General features: G+C 27.4%; 1 pseudogene; it reads right to left on the reverse strand.

Annotated features, from left to right (window-relative positions):
- Window positions 1-7728: 7728 nt before the first annotated feature.
- The window catches only part of LOC106338444, a 6961-nt pseudogene continuing 4720 nt past the window's right edge, over window positions 7729-9969 (reverse strand).

The following is a 9969-nucleotide window of genomic DNA, read 5'->3' on the forward strand; positions in this document are numbered from 1 at the left end:
ACCAAATTGTTTAAAAAATCAAGACACACTTATACATGTAAGATGAAGAACCAAACTAATACAAATAATAAAATTAATTAAATTTGGCTGAATGAGATTAAAATTAGTTGTACTTTAACTAGATCGTGATCCGCGCAACCGTGTGGGTATTATTTTCAATATATATACATAGATATTATTTTAGATCATTGGTGGTATATATTTTTAACGTTAATCATATATTTAAATATTTATATAACTATTTAAACTACAATAATTTCATAGTTTATATGTTATAATTAATCAGGTGTTTAAAATCGTCACATGCATTTATCGCTTCTTATTGTATTTACATTTAGTTACTGAAAAAATAATATATGCATGAAAAAACATATCTGAAAATTATTTTGTGTTTAATTTATACTAAATTCTGATCCACCGTCCTTCAAAACTGAATTTTCTTTAAGCAATATTTTTTACGTTTATTCATTTTAGATAATATATTATTGTATATAAATTTTTTTAAGATATGTAATTTTTTTTATACATGTATTATATAGTTTCCCAATATTAAGCCATTCTATCATCATATTATATTTTAACATAAATATTTATATTTGTGAAAGCAAATTTATAAATTTATCAATTTAATATAATTTATCATATTTAGTTCAATATAATAGTTTATTTTAATATGATTTATGATTATTATAAAAATATATAAAAATAAAATAGAATTTTTATTTTTCATTTTATAAAAGATAACTGAATATATATCAATGCATACTAATAATTCTATGTCAAATTAAACTATATCATTATTAAGTAGTTACAAAGATTTTATATTATTAGCTTTAGTGAATATATGGAACTTACCAACATAATTTCTGGTTGTATTTTTTAATTTGAAATTTATATATGGAAGTTAAATTAAACTAGACCTACATAATAGAGAAGAAATATTTTGAGATACTGTTAAGAACAAAAAAAATATTTTTAAAAGAGAAACTATAATATATTGTACTTACAAACTAATTTTGTAGTAAATATTTTTATTTGAAACAGAAAGAATATTTCTTTCTAACAAAATCTTTTAAAGATATTGATAAAATTTATTTTGTAAATTAATCAATATAAATTGTTATTATCATTAAAATATTGTTAAAATATTTATATGATTTTAGTTTTTCGTTCATCATTCAAAAATAAATTTAATTTGAAATTCTAATTATATTTTATGCTAATTAAAATTTAAGTTAATTAATTTTTGAAAATAAAATTTATTCTGATTCTGAAAAAAAATTCTTAGAATTTTATTAAACAATATTTATTTGTATTTTAAATAAAAGATAATGATATTAAAAGATATGATGATTAAGTTATGTAAAATTTAATAAACTTTCTATAAAATAGTCCAAATAAAAAAATCACACATGAACAAAGTTATGACTTATGTTTTAATATATAAGATTTGAAGGAATACTAGGATCAGACCCACGCTTAGAAGCACATGATAATTTTTGTTTTGTAAAATTAATTTTATTTTATATGTATTTGTCTTGTTTTCCAGCATAACATGTTCTTTTTTTCTGCAGCTGCAATCAGAGTATCATTGTTAGAATCCTAAAATCACGAGAAGGACAGTTGTAATGTATAGAACCCCAGTTTTCCTCCACCCTGTTAGTTTTTAATTGGACATAAAGAAAAGTTATACCATTTCTTGGAGAGATTAAAGACGATGAACATAGAAAACTGAGGAATACATTTCTTAAGATACTGAAGAACAATTTGTAGTTCCCACGTAAGATCCTCAAAAACCTGAAAATGAAAGAAAGTTGAAAGTATCCATTGCTAGTCAATAAAAATCAATTTTTTTTATTGAGAATGACTGTTAAACATAATTTTAAACATAAACAATTTTTTTTTTTTAAGTAATCCATAAGAATGACTTTTAAATTCTTTGAACGATGTTATACCTTCTAGTAAAAATTATTAGAACTATTGAGCAAGCAAACTATTCGGAACTAAAACTTATGGAGCAATTAAATGTCTGGAGAAGGTTGATCATATGTCTCTAAATTAGCAGCATATTTATAGTGACATGCTATAACCAAGTGATGGTAGTCTAATGGTGTGTACCCACGCCTCAATCCTAGGTTCGATTCTCTCTGGAAACTAAATTATCATCATTTGGTCAGTCTGGATTTCGGTCCAAGTGGTTTACATGGTGGATCGTAACAGATGATCGGTTCACCCTCTGGCATTGGAAGGTATTCCAAACTCGGGTCAGACAGTGTGGTAGCCAGTCTACTATGTAACACTAAGCGTGTTCCTCCCGAAACCGACCGAATCAGCCGATAGGGTTTATCAAAAAAAAATATATATATAGTGACATGATATTATGTTTTCGAATTGATCCAAGATTGTGATTTTCTTCCACGATTCTCTAGATTTCTCAAGTAGTTATGTAGGTAAATATATGATAAAATTACTTGATGTTATCTATTAGATGTTCATTAGATAATATATTTACAAAATATACTAAATTTTTATAACTAATATATTTTCCGTAAATATAACTTTCAAATCTTCAAACAAAAATTAACCGAACTTGTGCACAATAATTAATCAGCTGTAATTAATGATTTGCTAAAAACTTTCAAGGCTTGTTAGAAAAACAGGTAAGTGGAATCTATAATAAAATATTTATGTATTTCAGTATAGATTTTTTAATAATAGGTTATACATTTTTTTTTAAAGGGTTTTGCTTGTAGTAGGTATAGATTTGTTATGTATTTTTCTAATTTGTTAGTATAATGTGGTTCAGATTACCTATCTAACGAATGAAAAGAAAAAGTCTAACTATGTATGTTTTGAATTAATGATTCTTATCATTTGAAGATATGGCAGCGTATCAAATGTTTTCTATGTTGTCGGTCGTTGGAATACTAAACCATAAATGAATATTTAGAAAAGATTAGTTTACAAAAAAAAATATATATATTTACAAAAGATTCTTTACAAAAAAAAATAATTACAAAAGATGTACGATTGGTTAAGGGAAGAGGCGATGATTGGTTATTATAGTCACTCCCGGCGTAGATTTGTAATATTTAAGATGAATTGAGGGTTAAGTATTATTTGTATTTTAGTTTAAATAGATTAGATATTTAACACAACATACACACAAAATGAGTAACTCGATCAATCCAAATTATTTTATCTAAAATAAAAAATTAACTAAAATAATATACTATTATTTGTAGTGATATTTTTTATACATTTAAATTATAGTACGACTAAACATATTAATAATAAATAAATAAATATGAAATTATTAAATAATATTATGAAGATATTAACCTACTATTTCAATTTAGCTATTTGTATAACTTGTATATATGCATGATATTTCAAAAATAATCATTTTTATATTTATTTATGTAACTTTGATCGATCAACACTTTAGTTTATTTTTATTATGTGATTCTCAAAATAACATATATTAAATTATACATAATCTTACTAAATATATTTACAATATAAGACAAGAATCAAATCAAATGAAAATAAAAATAAAGTAATAATTAAGTTTTAATCTATAGAAAAAAAATATTATGGTTGACTTGAAAAAATAAAAGTTATCCAATATATCCAAATAATAACCAAATATACAAAATAATACATATACAAAATCATAATTATAGTTAAAATAATATAATTTTATTTAAAATAAATCATACATATTAATTATAATATAAATTACAAAATTATTTAAAATGGAAGAAATATTAATAAACTATTATAATATATTTAGTTTATAGATATTTATATTCGTGCATGAGCACATGAAAATAATCTAGTATCTCTTATATATTAATTGAAAAATATCACAATATTGTTTTGTAGCCACGTGTCACCGTGAGAATGAAATTTAGAATTCTTAAAGAAATTGGTTGGTCCATCTTAATTTATATTATACTTTTTATTAAACTAACTATTAAATTGATAAATAGCATACAAAATAATATTCTCACACTTTCCTTAAATAAAAGCTACGGAATTGCCTAATATGATTAACATATATATATGACAATTAATGATTATGAAATAATAAATATTTGATAACAATTTTTGTATCTTAGCTCTTTTTTTGTTAAATTTTATATTATTAAAAGATATTAAACAACTACATTAACCATATAATAAAACTTTTTTTTCTTATATGTTATATTTTAAATTTTTAAAACGACTATAAATTAAAATTATTAAAACGTTAAATGTCTCACACTAAAATTTTGTGATCAATGGTTTGGTAATAACAAGATACAAATGATTATAAATTGTATGAATATGAAGTCTCATTTACTAGACATTCATATTATATATTAATATTGTTTACAATTAAACTGTATAACATAGAAAAATAATTAAGTATGATTATTTTTATATTTGTATTGAAAAAATATTGAAACCTTAATATTTTAATTTTGAAATTTTGCATTAAAAAAGGGCACATTAGAAATTTTGTGTTTATCATATGAGTATGAATTCTCAATAATTATTTATATTAATATATACTATATATCTATGTTTATGTCATTGAAATTTAGTTTTATACCATATAAAATAAATAAAATGATTGTTTTGATTTATTTACACAAAAAATATCGTAAAAAAGCAAGATGTATTATTTTGATTTATGTGTTTAATCTAATTTAAATATATAAATAATACATAAATGAATACAAATAAATAATATATAAAAATTATTTTTTTATATAACATTCATTTCGCGCAGTTATATATATATTATATAGAAAACTGACAAGATTACCTCTTGCTTAAAACATTGCTTCTACTCGCATCCTATATGACGCATCAGAAGAATAAGTAATTGAGAAGAAGCATAAGTGACGACGGCTCCAACAACAGGGTAGGCGGAGAGAGCGGCTGTGGCTTCATTCATGTCGCTTTTGCGGAACAATGAAGGTCAGTGGCGGCTTCGTTCGTGTCGCTCACACACTACAGTGATCGATACAAGATGGAATATGCATGTTTCAGTATTGTTCATCCTTCTGGTTCTTTTCAAAAACTTAGTGGTGGTGTTAGGTTTGGTCAAAAGATCTACTCCGGGGTTGGATCTGGATCTAGAGCCGGTCCAAACAAGAACCGCGTTAATACGGGTCGTAAGTCCACAAAGGCAAAATGCTACGTGGAGGGTTGTAGTACGGAACTAAAAAATGCAAAAACTTATTACTTGGGACACAAAGTTTGTTGCATATATAAAAAGAAGTTTGTTATTTTCATTGTTAGACTATGTTCGTTTTTTTGAATTTGGTTGAAGTGTCTAGATGCAACATCTGAATACAACATCTGGGATGTTACATCTAATTGTGTTTGTTTTTAAAATTTGTATTTGTATCTAAATACGACATCTAATTGTTTAGCATCATTTGTTTTCTATTTTTGCATTAGTAATAAATTATGTAAAATAAGTTTGCATTACTTATATAAATGACTCTGAAAATGGTGATGCAAATAATTCATATCATTTTATTAATAATTGATATAGAAATATAGAATATTTACATCAACTATTATAAGTGATGTCAATATACATCAATTACAAAAATTGATACTAATATTTATATTAATTTTATAAAACGATGTTAGTATTAGAATCAGTCAAAATAATTGATTTTAATTATTCATATCTTTTTAATAATTTAAATATTAATTTTTGATGTGATTTCAATAATTTTATCATTTATAGTTTATTAAATAAATTATTTTAATGTTTTTAAAATTATATCACGAAATTAATTTAGATTAGTAATTAAATTTGTATCAATGAATAAACAAATAAAAAAATATTGATAACTTTTTTTTCCTTCCCTTGATGTTACAATTAAAAATTTAAAAGATAAAAACCCTATAAGATAGGAAAAGAAAAAAAAGATGAATTCAAATAGAAAAATAATTGTAAACAATAAACATTCCTTTCCCATAAGAGTTCTTCTTTTGTTTTCTTTGCGCCATAAGAGTTCTTCAGTCAAGATTTTTTTTCTTCTTATTCTCTGCATCTACTGCGTTTGGTGGTGGTGTTTTAAAACTATTAACTGCTTCTGCGAAAACAAAATTAACATCATCATGATTCATATAAGGAAAAAGACAGTTTTGTATACAGAATCAATCAAAAGAAAGGTTTAGCACGAGACTCTTACTGTTGACTAATCTGAACCAATGATGTACTGACGTAAACAACAACTTTCTTCATGGAAGTTTCAGAGTATCATATTCGGATATGCAGATCCAATTCAAAACCATATCAAACTGTGTTGAAAACATTTGTTAGAGGGTTGTGGGCGGAAGATAAAGACTTTGTTTTTTTTTTGAAACCAAGATAAATACTTTGTTAAAGAAAAAGAAGTAAAGAATCGTTGCTTTTATTCAATTGAAAAGGATCTTGATCTAGTAGTGGATGAAATAAAATAGGAGGAGATATATGACAATATTTTTTGTAACAAAAATGTTTAAATAGCTTACAATTTTATTTACAAAAGAAACTAACAAAGTAAATATACAATTAACTACCAACATTTATCAATTATGTCGAAATTTAAAAAGTTCGTTATAAATTTCATATTTTGAACTAACTTATTTTTTTTAATTAATCTAAACTATTCTTTATGAAGTGATTTAGCTTATTTTTCATGATTTTCATGATTTTCATGATTTTAGGTAATTTTTCTTATTTGTCATGTTTTTATTAGGTTTTAGTTTAGTCATTGATTTATTAATAATTTTTAGTTGAATCACTAATTTATTAATTTAAATAATATAACTATAAAATATGTAATTAGATATATAATTATTTTGATTTTGCTTATTTGTTATGTTTTCTATGATTTTAGTCAGTTTTGCTTATTTGTCATGTTTTTATTAGGTTTTAGTTTAGTCATTGATTTATTAATAATTTTTAGTTGAATCACTAATTTATTAATTTAAAAAAATATCCGTAATGAATTTATATATAATTAAAAACGAATTTTTATTTAATAATATTTAAATCTACATGTTATATTAAATTTCTTATTTTCTTATTAGGTTTTAAGATTTTATATAAGTCATTGATTTATTATTAGTTTTTAACTAAGTATTTATTAATTTTCACAAAACCCGTGATGAATTCTATATAAAATAAGTCACAAATTTTATTTTAATAATATTAAATTTTTATGTTATATTAATTTATGAAGTGATTTAGCTTATTTGTCATGATTTTCATGATTTTAGGTAATTTTGCTTATTTGTCATGTTTTAATTAGGTTTAAGCTGAGTCATTAATTTATTAATAGTTTTTAGTTGAGTCCGTAATTTATTAATTTAAATAATATAACTATAAAATATGTAATTAGATATATAATTATTTTGATTTTGCTTATTTGTTTTAGTCAGTTTTGCTAATTCTGACTATGTGCACCAATTTAGAAAAAATAGAAACTTTCTTACTTGAAGTAAAGGCTGTATTAGGTAAAGAAACACTAGACCAGAGTATATCCAAGTAAATTAGGAAAGCATTTTGTTCAACTGGTCATCACAGAACATATACGATGATATCAATAGTAGTACTTATAAAATCAAAAACAACGAAAATAAAACTAAAAATTATCAAGCATAACTAAAATGGCACTGAAGCTTTGCTGCAAAGACAGAAAAGCATCCATTCTTTTCATCCTCTAATTATTAATCCTGCAAAACAAGCATACGCAACCGATCAACTGGTTTGGACATATTGGTAGCAAACTTCCCCAGATAAGCAAACAAGTTGGAAAAAAAAAATGTGTTGAGGAGAACATACCACACTCTTCTGGAGCTCCTCAAGCATTGCCACTGCCTTTTTTAGTTCCTCCTTGCTTTCCTCCTTACTCCATAAACCAGCAGCATATTGCGGATAGTAACGGTATCAGGACAGAAACCACTGGAAAATGTCTAGAGCGCCATTAACATTACCCACTTGACGAAACCCATGAATCAAAGTGATGTAAGTAATTTCATCAGCAACTATTCCTCTTCGGTACATCTCACAGGCAAGCTCCATCCCGTCGTAAACCTTCTCAGCCTTACAATAGCCATTGATGAGTGTAGTAAAGGTCACTACATCTGGAGAGCAGCCTGTACTACCCATCGAATCAAACAAATGCTTTGCCTCACCTAAGCGGTTCTGCTTGCGGAGTCCATCGATCATTGAGGTATAGGTGATAGTATCTGGGACAACACCTCTACGGAGCATGTCAGCATATAATTTTTCAGCCCCTACAAAATTGCCTGCTTTGAGTAACGTGCTGATCAATATATTGTAAGTTTGAACATCAGGTTGCAAACCACTGTGGAGGAGATTAGTGAATAAACTCCATGCTTCATCCAACTTACTAGCAACGCACATTCCATGGATAATGGTGTTATACAAAGTAGTATTCAGATCCATCTCACTCTTCTGCATGACCTTAAACATTCTTAAAGCCTTTTCTGGTTTCCCAAGATTGCAGAGACCGCACAGAAAAATGCCACGAGTTACGATGTTAGGGCGCACACCATGAGAAATCATATCATTCAGAAGGTCTTGAGCAGCACTTAGATCGCCTATTTGACAGAAACCGCGAATAAGACAATTGTAGGTGAGAATGTTAGGAGAGCAGCCATTTGTAAGCATCAACCCAAACATATGTTTTGCCTCATCTAAGCGGTTATGCTTGCAAAATCCATCGATGATTGAATTATATGTGACTGTATCACGATATACACCCACGCGGATCATGTCATCGTATAATTCTTCAACCATAAAGAAGTTGCCTTCTTTGACAAATGCATTGATCAATACACTGAAAGTTACAACATCAGGGTCGATCTTCCTTTCCAACATTTCTCGCAACAACCGCAGGCCATCACTTCATCTACCAGAGCTACAATAACCATCTATCATACAGCTGTAGGTAACTACATCCGGAAAAATACTTCTCTTGCATTTCACTGAAAAGATTGTGAGCATCGCCATGATGTCCATCTTTCCAAAGGCGATCAATGAGGATACTATAGATTACCACATCGACTTTGATGTGGCTTTTCTCCATCTTACTCAGCAGATTCAAAGCAGACACAGTGTCACCCATCTTACACAATCTGTTTACAATTGTTCCATAAGTAATATGGTTAGGCTGGAGACCATTTTCCACCATCAGATCAAGCAGAGCTACAGCTTCGAGAACTCGACCCTCGCGGCAAAGACCATTAATCAGTGTGTTGAACGTTATGGCTGTAGAAGCCGGAAAACCGGACCGATGTAAACGATATAATAAAAGCGAAGTTAAGGAAATAGACGAATATATAAAAACGAATACGAGGACGATAAGAAACCGTATTCGCAAAAAGACATGGAGGCGAGATATGATCTCTTTCCTTAACTCAAAATATTCGCTCCGTTAGTGAGACGGGACTGTACGAATATAGAGTCCCAGGATACAACCATGGCAGACGAATCACGCCTCACTCGTGATCGCCCTATCGAACTATAAACTCTACGAAACACTCTCGCAATATAGACTTACGCTGAGGGATTTTTTGCTGTTGGATTTCGATCAGGAAAAAAAAAAAATTCTGAAATGAAGGAAGAGGAGAGACGATATTTTAAAGAGCCGGAGAAGACCCACTTCCCGCAACAGCTGCTGGCGAGAATCTCGCGGAGATCGAGGGAAGTTGAGTTCCGAAACTTCTTCTTCAAGACTCTCCCTTATCTCGTTTTAAATTTTCGAGAGTTAACATGCATGACGTTTTTTTTTTATTTTTTAGACAAACTACTTGTCGTTTTAAATAAAATTAACTGGCAAAACGTTGAGCTTAACTTGGTCCAAAAAGAATAGTTCTTATCGGGCCAAAGGCCCAAGCCCAAGCCCAAGCCCAAGCCTAAGCCCAAGCCCAAGCTCGCGCCGA

The sequence above is a fragment of the Brassica oleracea genome, chromosome C4 (genome assembly GCF_000695525.1).
Source record: "Brassica oleracea var. oleracea cultivar TO1000 chromosome C4, BOL, whole genome shotgun sequence".
In the NCBI taxonomy this organism is placed as follows: Eukaryota; Viridiplantae; Streptophyta; class Magnoliopsida; order Brassicales; family Brassicaceae; genus Brassica; species Brassica oleracea.